We start from the raw sequence: 12,456 nt of genomic DNA, 5'->3' as shown, positions 1-12,456 counted from the left end.
TCTTGGACAGTGTTCAGTGTGATTGCGTTCCACCAGGCTCATTTCCTGTCGTACGGAAAATGATATGAAAATAATTCTGCTTTATGTTGACTGGTTATTAGCTGTAATTGAACTCGCTAGTCACTACAGTGGTTGTAAAAGTTGGTAAATATAGTGACCAAATCGCTAAATAGGCGACACTGACCGCTTTTGTTAACTAGCTCCTCTGTTTGTGCATGTCAGATATTGACAATGGCTAAATATTTAACCAAATTCAATTGAATTAAATTCATTTCATTTCTATTAAAACACATTCACTGCTGGCTTTAGAAGTCAAATATCCATGTTAACTGGGAGGGCTGGCAGTGAATGAGTTAAACAGTCAGGAATATTTAGGTTGAAATTTTCAAAAAATAAATAATTCCCATGGCACTTAGTGGTGCAAATGTTTAATTGCCGTTTATGAGGAGGTCATTTGACCAGAGACCCAACTATTTGTATACAAGCAGTTAGAAAGTCAATTTTCCATAATGCCATTTTAAATTGCTGTCATATTATTTTGTCTGGTTGGTATATCTTATTTAGCTGTTTTTTTTTTATGGAAACAGCTGTGTGATTGGTATGACCCAAAATGTGAGTTTTATCATTCTTTATGAGCATACACATTTTATTCAGAAATGTCTTGGCACATGCCTTGTTAAACCACTTAACCCCCCCCCCCCCCCACTGAACCTATGTTCGTAATCTTCATCCTCATTTAAATCCTCCCAGAAGAGTGGAAACTATTATACAACCCCAATTCCAATGAAATTGGGACGTTGTGTTAAACATAAATAAAAACAGAATACAATGATTTGCAACTCATTTTCAACCTATATTTAATTGAATACACTACAAAGACAAGATATTTAATGTTCAAACTGATAAACTTTATTGTTTTTGGCAAATAATCTTTAACTTGGAATTTTATGGCTGCAACACATTCCCCAAAAGCTGGGACAGGGTCATGTTTACAACTGTATTACATCACCTTTTCTTTTAACAACATTCAATAAACGTTTGGGAACTGAGGACACTGATTGTTGAAGCTTTGTAGGTGGAATTCTTCTCAACAGTCCGGGGTCTCCGTTGTCGTATTTTACGCTTCGTAATGTGCCACACATTTTCAATGGGAGACAGGTTTGGACTGCAGGCAGGCCAGTCCAGTACCCGCACTCTTTTATTACGAAGCCACGCTGTTGTAACACGTGCAGAATTTGGTTTGGCATTGTCTTGCTGAAATAAGCAGGGGCGTCCATGAAAAAGACGTTGCTTGGATGGCAGCATATTCTCCAAAACCTGTATGTACCTTTCAGCATTAATGGTGCCTTCACAGATGTGTTACCCATGCCATTGGCACTAACACAGCCCCATACCATTACAGATGCTGGCTTTTGAACTTTGCGTCCATAGCGGTCCGGATGGTTCTTTTCCTCTTTGGCCCCGGAGGACACGATGTCCACAATTTCCAAAAACAATTTGAAATGTGGACTCGTCGGACCACAGAACACTTTTCCACTTTGCATCAGTCCATCTTAGAAGCTCTACGCCTGGGTGTTGTTGATAAATGGCTTTTGCTTTCCATAGTAGAGTTTCAAGTTGCACTTACGGATGTAGCGCCGAACTGTATTTACTGACATTGGTTTTCTGAAGTGTTCCTGAGCCCATGTGGTGATATCCTTTACACATTGATGTCGGTTTTTGATGCAGTGCCGCCTGAGGGATCGAAGGTCACGGGCATTCAATGTTGGTTTCCGGCCTTGCTGCTTACATGCAGTGATTTCTCCAGATTCTCTGAATCTGTTGATGATGATATGGACCGTAGATGATCCATCCATCCATTTTCTGAGCCGCTTCTCCTCACTAGGGTTGTGGGCGTGCTGGAGCCTATCCCAGCTGTCATTGGGCAGGAGGCGGGGTACACCCTGAACTGGTTGCCAGCCAATCACAGGGCACATACAAACAAACAACCATTCGCACTCACATTCACACCTACGGGCAATTTTAGAGTCTCCAATTAATGCATGTTTTTGGGATGTGGGAGGAAACCGGAGTGCCCGGAGAAAACCCACGCAGGCACGGGGAGAACATGCAAACTCCACACAGGCGGGACCGGGGATTGAACCCGGGTCCTCAGAACTGTGAGGCTGACGCTCTAACCAGTCGTCCACCGTGCCGCCACCGTAGATGATGAAATCCCTAACTTCCTTGCAATTGTACGTTGAGGAACATTGTCCTTAAACTGTTCGACTTAAACAGCTAACCTACAATTCCATTGCAAAATGCTGCCAATTTTTTTGTCTTGAGTTTGTTGGCATATTTCTGTCAGGTCAATTATATGTTACTTGTGCACTCACTGTAGTAGTCTCGCCACGCTGCACTATTTGCATATCTGTTGTTGACCAATACTGGCGACTCATGCCAGAGTAGCATCTGCACCACTTGCACACTGACTGAGGAGTATCTGCTCCATTTGCACAATCAACATTGTCCCAGATTATCGCACTACCAGTCACTTTAAACTCCCTTGAAGTTCAGTGACTGTTTTAATCAATGTCTTTATGTCTCAAAAGTGTTTTTTGGACATACTTGGCAAATAAAGATGATTCTGATCTTTTCTTGTGAATGACTGAGCAATTCAGGGAAGCTTCTTTTATACATAATCATGGCAACCACCTGTTCCCAATTAGCCTGTTCACCTGTGAGATGTTCCAAATAGGTGTTTGATGAGCATTCCTCAACTTTCTGAGTCTTTTTTGCCACCTGTCCCAGCTTTTTTGGAACGTGTTGCAGCCATAAAATTCTAAGTTAATGATTATTTGCTAAAAACAATCAAGTTTATCAGTTTGAACATTAAATATCATGTATTTGTAGTAGTAGTAGTATTAGTATTATGTAGCATTCAATTAAATATAGGTTGAACATGATTTGCAAATCATTGTACTCCGTTTTTATTTGTTTAACACAACGTCCCAACTTCACTGGAATTGGGGTTGTACTTCCAGCACATCTCTCTTTTTTTGTTCATAATAGTTCCTTTAGGTATAGGTGTCCCAACACCTTTGTCCATGTATGTTTGTGCTTTGGGCCCTTGCACACCAGCTGTTTGTTTCCTGCACGAAAAAAGATCCCGGATTAAGTCTTGTTGTGTACCAGTGGACTCCCTGCAACTCCTTAATGTCTTCGTTTTAAGGTTAATCCCTTGCCGACTTCAAATAGCATTTTAGTGAAGTGTAAAACGACCAGCTGGTCACTTTGAAGGTTGAATGAATGACGTGCAGACTGAATTCAGAGGTAAGCACGAACATAAGAGTCTGACCAGTAGAGTAAGAAGAGTACGATACAAAGCAGAGACTCAAAATATGACACTTTGGCTCTGACCGTAGTATTAATACACTAATCACAAAAAAGTTAGGGATATTCGGCTTTTGGGTGAAATTTCCAGATGAACCTAATAGGCACTATAGCTTTTACAGGTGAACTTAATTTGACCTTCTCTAATCTTTTGAATGCACATATCCAACTGTTCAGTGTCTCAGCACTGATACACCTTGGTGTTCTCTAACAAGGAGATGAACAGCACAGCAGTTGTTTAATTTCCAAAGACATCCAATTCAATGTCTTTCTGTGACTCTTCCAATCTCTGTATCTCTATTGCAACCTGCTGATGACACTGTGAACAGTCTAAGCTCAGTGGCCGCTTCCCTCTGTGAACACTCTTTTTGTATTCTCACAATGGTGTGGTATTGTTGATCAATTGTTAGACATAGTCATAAACTCATGATGCCAAAATGTGAACAGCATGATGAAGACAATTGCTTAAATACCAATTCTAATTGAACCAGGAAATTATTGGTCCATACATGGATCAAACGTATTACATTTTTCCATTCAGTTCTTCGTTAGAGAACAGCAAGTTGTGCAAAATATCCTAAAACATTGAACAACTGGACGTGCATTAACATGTTTAGAGAAGGTCATATTAAATTCACCTGTATAGGTTTTACAGTAATCCCTCGTTTATCGCGAGGGTTAGGTTCCGGACCACCCCTACAATCGGTAAAGTCCATGAAGTAGCGACACACGTGCACGCACACACACACACACACACACACACCAGCCATCCCAGTTAACATGGATATTTGACTTCTATGGTTGTCAGTGGCAGTTAATGTTAATCTTCCCCACAGTACTATTAACCTCTACCATACTTTTATAAACACTTCATATACTCTTAAAATACCTTTTTAAATTCTTAAATACACAGTAATGCACGTTAGTACTGTACACTGTTTTAGGTTCATCCTGAAATTTTACCCAAAAGCCAAATACAGTATCCCTACATTTTTGTGAGTAGTCTGTTTAACATGAACAACATGGCAACAACAAACACTTAAATGAGCAGTTATCATATACAAAGACATGCAATGGTAGACAAGCCATACGTATTGTACCAATACTGTATGTATTTTTAAACCTATTCTCATGGAAGCTCAGGCATACAGAAATGATCTGAGGATCTCTGGTAATCCTATTAGTCCTTGGCTTCTCCTTCACTGACTGCATGCTCTCAAGTTTTTTTGAGTCTGAGCCAAACTGCATTCTTGAGTCATGTTGCATTATTCACAGAAACCATTGCAGATTTTAAACACAAGCACACAGTGGTTTGATCTTCTGGTATGTCTACACGAGGCTTTGACATATTGCATGCAAATAGAAATGATCTGATGATGATTGTTGAATATCAAAGTCTGTTTGATTAGCTCTCCTTGTGTAAACTGGCTTTGCTCCTTGTCAAGGATCATGATCATCGACCTCAGTGCAGATTCTGATCTCCTGGGTCGGGGAGGGCAGGAGAGTTCTGACTTGTCGGGCTGTGGAGGTGTGGGAAGAAAGAGGGGATGTAGGGAATGGTGGCCAGCAACAGCGGGCTGGTCTCGGGGCTATCGTCCAGCGGTAGAGGGATGACCACGTCATCCTGGTCCCACACGTGGAAGGTGTTGTGGGCAAACGGGTGCGGTGGGGGGTGACTGGTCATGCGCTGTGGGTTGTTGTCCTGATCCTTGTCCTCATTACCAGTTGGACCTAACATGCATTCTGCACATGAGGGATAATAAATTCACATCAGCAAATGTAAGAGGATATGAGGTTAGTATTATTTGACACAATTCAATACAGACTTGTGTCCTGGACAGAGGTGGCAAAAGTACTTCCGCACTGTGCTTTAACAAAAGTACAGATGTGTGGGGGAGGTGCAAAAGTAATTGATTCAACTCCTTCAGTAAAAGTTAAAATGTACAAAAGTAAAAATGATTTTTTTGTGTCACTTATACTGTATATAGTACCGGTTGTGATAACTTGGCACAATTTGGTCCTGCACCTCTCTAAATGATTACACCCCCAAACAGGGTTTTCTTCGACCTGGCTAAATTACTCTGAACTGAGTTTAGACAATAGTTCCTCCGGTCCGAGCACTCATTTATTAGGTCCTCCAAATGTTCCAAAGGGCAGCCGTGGCCCAATGGTTAAGATCATCGCCTGCCACCGTGGGGGACTTAGGTTCAAGACCCCGACTGGACCATCCGCCAACATCCCCCGGACTCACTGCTGTGGTGTCCTTGAGCAAGACACTGACACCCCGAAATGCTCTCCGGGCGCTTCAGCTGCCCCATGCTCCAGTGTGTTCCACTAACCTGGATGTGTTCACTGTGATGGGTTAAATGCAGAGAACAAATTTCGTGTGCATGCATGCATGTTCATGACAATAAAAGGCGATTCTTCTTGATGTTCCTTGTTCCAGATACTGTTCTTGTAGTCGAAATGGCAAAGTTTAGTGTTGGGCTACCAGTTTCAGTACACCTTGTTATAGATTTTGAATCAAGAACTCTTTATAAATATTCTTCTCTCGCCAGCCTCTCCTCAAAGGATTTTTCTTATTCTCTGTTGTATGAGGATAATAGCTAACATAGTCAACAAAACCTCCCATAAAGTGGTTTGACATCACCTGTAGTTGTCTTTTTCTTATTTTTAATGACAAAAGTTACTTCTTAACACTTGATCAATACTGTACTTGTAAGCATTTATCAAGCATTCAATGAGATTGCCACATTGTCTGGGGCATGTACTGTACACATGATATCAGGGAATTGCCGTGATCCAAGCATTTTGGTCCTTAAGTTGATTTCGTTCATTGGCATTTCTGTTTAGAAGCACCATCTCTGAATATTCACACCCAATCTTCCCATTGCACTGCATGTAATTATTTCTTAATCCAAGAAATGTCTTAAAGCAAGTCATAGATATCAGTTAATATGTATCGTGAAAAGGGGTCAAGAGGTTGCTCACTGCCATTGACTGCTTTAGAAGTCAAATATCCATGTTAACTGGGAAGGCTGGCAGTGAATGAGTTTAAGAAACTAAACTGGCAAAGTCATTATTAGAATGGTCATTAAGCATTGTATAGTAATTGAATATATAGCGGTGTTTTCCAATCATTATTAAGCCAAGACACATTACACTGGTGGAAGAGTATTTAATTGTTCTGTCACTATATGTCACTGGGATAGATAGTTCAACAAAGATACATTATTTTTCGTAAATAAATAATAATTTTCACACCAATTAAGTGAAATAGAATTAATTTCCACTGCACACTTGACGATCTCTGATTAGAATCACCGATATAGACTAACAACACATTAAATACATGCTGACAATTTTATTGTCACAAAAGTCACTTGAACACTTTTTCAACTTTGCAACTTTTTTTAAATTTGTATTCATACCATTCATTTATATCCCCCAAACTTGTATGTAGGAGAGGACCCCACCTATACTACAGCTACAAAATTCCCTTTTGTTAAATATTGGTTTGAGGTTCTTCCCATTCATAAGATTGGCGAGGTAACATACCTGCGATGTCAATGGCCAGATCCTTAATGAGATGGCCAATAATGGCATATGCCACGCCAACCACCACCAGGGCCGCCATGAGCAAGTAGAGCACCGCCTTGGGCAGGGGGATCAGCTCCTTCGCTGCAGGCTTGTATTGCTTGTACAGGGGGTCCTCTAAGGATGTGGAATACGGATAGGCATGGGCTTCGTCCGTGGAGTTCCACACAGTGAAATTATATCCACTCATGATTGTGGTAAAAATGTTTTTGTTCTTATCCCCTTGTCTTTCAAATGTGGATACAAGCGATATTCCTTCCACATGAAGTCCCACAGAAAAAATGCAAGTTACTGTTCATGAAGTGGATCTGCAAGGACAAAAGAGGTCTTCTAATCTAATTGGACAAGAAATATGAATTTTGTCCAAAGGTCCTACCTTTCTGTTTGAGCTGCAGGTCCATGCATGTCCGGTGAGGAGCTGCAGGTCGATGCTGCTCAGCCAGCAGAGGTACTGAGTGATCAGCTTTCTCAGGTCGTCAACACGCCTCCTCCGCTCACCACGGGTTTACGTTGCCCTTAATTCCCTCAAGTTGGCCAGAAGCTGCTGCGAGGGAACCGTTCAAGATCTGCCTCATGTGCATTAGTTTGTTTTTCGAGTTGTGCATTTTGAGCCATTGCCTCAAAAGCCACTGCACAACATTCATCTTTTATTCATTCTGGTTTATCTACAGTTACTGGGTCTATTTACTAGGGGTGGAGTAACTCACAGTACAATATTAGTGCAATACTTTGCCAGCCAATGATATCAATATTTTATGTTACAAGGATTGTGATAATGGCTATGTTAATAGAAAACAATCCATGAAACATTTTTTGAACAGTAGATGTAAGAAGTCCTCACAGCCCTTTTCAAATGCAAGGTTTTTATGATGTAGAAAAATGAGACCAAGGTGATGTGGTGTTTGCACCAAACATAACTTTTGGAATTCTGGCCAAAATGCTCAACCTTGGTTTCACTGGACCATTACACATATACCTGTTTGGGAGATTTTGTTATGGTCCACGGATAGCTTCCACCTATATTTCATTTGAGGATGCATGAATTGCTTCTCAGAGTTGCTGTTCAGAAGTACAGCATTGTATACTGCCATGCACCTTCATAGTTCTTCCTTTTAAGGGTGTTCCATAGACTCAATAGGGTTGAGGTCAGGGGAGGACGGTGGCCACACCATGCATTTTCCTTCCTTTATACACCATCATAGAATCTTATAATTATGAATAAAGGTTTTTGATGTCTCAAAGAACTTGAGAAGTGTATGGTCACCCCTTTGGGATCAAAAACAGACCTGATATTTTAGATCGTACTGATCTATTTTATCTATCTATCGTACTGATCTATTTTAGATCGTCACATTTGATCAAATAAAAATCACCAGTTAAGGCTTAATCAGAGGATTCCCTCCCAGTGTATAAACTAAGTAGCCTAGAGATGGGGAATTATGAGTCCCATTGAGCTTGTGATCGTGACTGAGCCTCTATCACAAGTAGCTTACAATCCATGATGATTAATTCTGTCATCCTAAGTATCTCGGTGTTAGGCTGCCACATCAGTGCGGATGAGAGAAAATTAGTGAGGAGGCAGGAGATGACAGCTCCCTTTATTTCCCACACTTCACTTGGTTTCATGTAGCAAGGCAGTCATCACGTCAGCCACCATCATCTTCCCCGGCTGAAAGGACACCGAACACAGTCTATTTGGGCCACGATTAGTCACAGTGACTCACATCTACATATGCCCAATAGATGAAAAGCCATTTGTCCAAAGGCGGGGGGGAATGGAAAAAGTAATTTCCTTATGTAAGGAATGTGCTATGCAGCGTGCACAGCCAGGGATTTGCCGCCATTTAATTTCCTCCACTTCAAAGTGGCAGGCAGACATGCAATAAAACTGGAGGGAGTGGGGGTCTTTATCCGCTTGCCCACCCCTGCAGCCCTCACACCCTTGTCTATTCACAGAGATGAGCTGCAAATTGCTGGAAATTCCACGACTAAGTTGCTTCCGTGTTAAACTTAGCACCCAAGACACTTGTTGGGATACAAAACAAGAATTGTTTGGCTGGTTGAAAAATATTTTCATATCATGCCATTATGATCTTTACATTCCTTGACATCTCATTACTAATTTATCATTGTTATTATTTTTGCACTACATACAATAATCTGAACCCTCTTCTGTCTGTTATCTATAGTCCAGTGATTCCCAACCACTGACTTATTTCACAAAATTACTATTTACTACAAATTATGTTTCTTTGTACATCTATGCCAGTGACATATAGTGACAGGCTGCAGACTTAAATTTTCTTCACTAGATGGCAGATGGTAGTTAAATAAACTGTATCCACCTGTTGCCATTCATTCAACAGAATGATAGCTTTGTGTTCAACTAAACAGGCCCAGATTTCACACCAAGTTATTTGTGAGTACATAGGTCATTATTTCATATGCAATGATATATACTGGGGTGCCTTGAGATATGGGTTTAATTTGTTCCATGACCACACTAACTCAAAATACTCGTATCTTAAATCATCTTTCACCATTGAAATGAAGAGAAATGGCATTAATTCATTGCAGCTTCCTCCCAATAAAACAATTTCTTTGTAATGTTTTTAAACAATGGAAATACGACTATAATATTGTACTTTATAAAAATATACAATAATTACACATTTAAACAGAATGTAAAGAATTAAACAGTTTTTGTCACATTCATTACTTCAATTCAATGAACATTGTGCTGCTCCTTAAATTGTGCACACCTTGGCCACCTGACCACTCCACTGGTTAAAGGGTTACAACACTACAACACCAATACTATTAGTTAGCCCATCTATAGTGTTTTGACTTGTTTGCGTTAAACACTTTCCCAAGGCAAAGCTATATGGTCTGATTAAATACACATCTAAGTTTCTTTGTTGGATGTTTAGTTTGACAGTAAACCAAGTCGGAGTGGCAATTAACAGCTTGAAGCCTATCTTTTGAAGAATTGTTGACGACCTGCCAAACTGCTGCTTGTTGTGAGTCCACTGCCGCCATCCAGTACTTGTATCTCAAATGTTTCTCAAGGCAAAAATATTGGCTGAACATAGGCTCGTATCTCAAGCCACACCTGTATACAGTACACATATGTATGTGAATGTTGGGGGGTTTGAATCTTGGCTGTGGCCCTCCTGTGTGGAGTTTGCATGTTGTTGTGCTTGCGTGGGGTTTCTTCAGGTACCCCCGCTTCCTCCCACATTCCAAAAGCATGCATGTTGGTTCACTTAGACAAAATTTTGAGGGTGAATATGGGTGTGAATAGTTGTTTGTCTATATGTGCTCTACGGTTAGCTGCCTCTCCATCCATCCATCCATTCTCTACCGCTTATCCGAGTCGGGTCGCGGGGGCAGTAGCTTCAGCAGGGACGCCCAGACTTCCCTCTCCCCAGCCACTTCATCCAGCTCTTCCGGGGGGATCCCGAGGCGTTCCCAGGCCAGCCGAAGGACGTAGTCTCTCCAGCGTGTCCTGGGTCGTCCCCGGGGTCTCCTCCCGGTGGGACATGCCCGGAACACCTCACCAGGGAGGCGTCCAGGAGGCATCCGAATCAGATGCCCCAGCCACCTCATCTGGCTCCTCTCAATGCGGAGGAGCAGCGGCTCTACTCTGAGATCCTCCCGGATGACCGAGCTTCTCACCCTATCTCTAAGGGAGAGCCCGGACACCCTGCGGAGGAAACTCATTTCGGCCGCTTGTATCCGGGATCTTGTTCTTTCGGTCACGACCCACAGCTCATGACCATAGGTGAGGGTAGGAACGAAGATTGACCGGTAAATTGAGAGCTTCGCCTTTCGGCTTAGCTCTTTCTTTACCACAACGGACCGATACAAAGTCCGCATCACTGCAGACGCTGCACCGATCCGCCTGTCGATCTCCCGTTCCATTCTTCCCTCACTCGTGAACAAGACCCCAAGATACTTGAATTCCTCCACTTGGGGCAGGATCTCATCCCCGACCTGGAGATGGCATGCCACCCTTTCCCGACTAAGGACCATGGTCTCAGATTTGGAGGTGCTGATTCTCATCCCAGCCGCTTCACACTCGGCTGCGAACTGCTCCAATGAGAGTTGGAGGTCACGGCTTGATGAAGCCAACAGAACCACATCATCTGCAAAAAGCAGAGATGCAATACTGAGGCCACCAAACCAGACCCCCTCTACGCCTCGGCTGCGCCTAGAAATTCTGTCCATAAAAGTTATGAACAGAATCGGCGACAAAGGGCAGCCTTGGCGGAGTCCAACCCTCACCGGGAACGAGTCCGACTTACTGCCGGATATGCGGACCAAACTCTGACTCCGGTCGTACAGGGACCGAACAGCCCGTATCAGGGGGTTCGGTACCCCATACTCCCGAAGCACTCTCCACAGGACTCCCCGAAGGACACGGTCGAACGCCTTCTCCAAGTCCACAAAACACATGTAGACTGGTCCCATGCACCCTCGAGGACCCTGCCGAGGGTGTAGAGCTGGTCCACTGTTCCACGGCCAGGACAAAAACCACACTGCTCCTCCTGAATCTGAGATTCGACTTCCCGACGGACCCTCCTCTCCAGCACCCCTGAATAGACCTTACCAGGGAGGCTGAGCAGTGTGATCCCCCTGTAGTTGGAACACACCCTCCGGTCCCCCTTCTTAAAAAGGGGGACCACCACCCCAGTCTGCCAATCCAGAGGCACTGTCCCCGATGTCCACGCGATGTTGCAGAGGCGTGTCAACCAGGACAGCCCCACAACATCCAGAGCCTTTAGGAACTCCGGGCGAATCTCATCCACCCCCGGGGCCCTGCCACCGAGGAGCTTTTTAACTACCTCGGTGACCTCAAACCCAGAGATAGGAGAGCCCGCCTCAGAGAACCCACACTCTGCTTCCCCATGGGAAGGCGTGTCGGTGGAATTGAGGAGGTCTTCGAAGTATTCTCCCCACCGACTCACAACGTCCCGAGTCGAGGTCAGCAGCGCCCCATCCCCACTATACACAGTGTTGGTGGTGCACTGCTTTCCTCTCCTGAGACGTCGGATGGTGGACCAGAATTTCCTCGAAGCCGTCCGGAAGTCTTTCTCCATGGCCTCACCGAACTCCTACCATGCCCGGGTTTTTGCTTCAGCGACCACCAGAGCTGCATTCCGTTTGGCCAGCCGGTACCCATCAGCTGCCTCAGGAGTCCCACAGGCCAAAAAGGCCCGATAGGACTCCTTCTTCAGCTTGACGGCATCCCTCACCGTTGGTGTCCACCAACGCGTTCGGGGATTGCTGCCACGACAGGCACCGACCACCTTACGGCCACAGCTCCGGTCGGCCGCCTCAGCAATGGAGGCACGGAACATGGTCCACTCGGACTCGATGTCCCCCGCCTCCCCCGGAACATGAGCAAAGTTCTGTCGGAGGTGGGAGTTGAAACTCCTTCTGACAGGGGATTCTGCCAGACATTCCCAGCAGACCCTCACAATA

This window comes from Phyllopteryx taeniolatus, chromosome 16 (genome assembly GCF_024500385.1).
Source record: "Phyllopteryx taeniolatus isolate TA_2022b chromosome 16, UOR_Ptae_1.2, whole genome shotgun sequence".
Classification (NCBI taxonomy): Eukaryota; Metazoa; Chordata; class Actinopteri; order Syngnathiformes; family Syngnathidae; genus Phyllopteryx; species Phyllopteryx taeniolatus.
Note: the sequence above shows the minus strand (reverse complement) of the source record.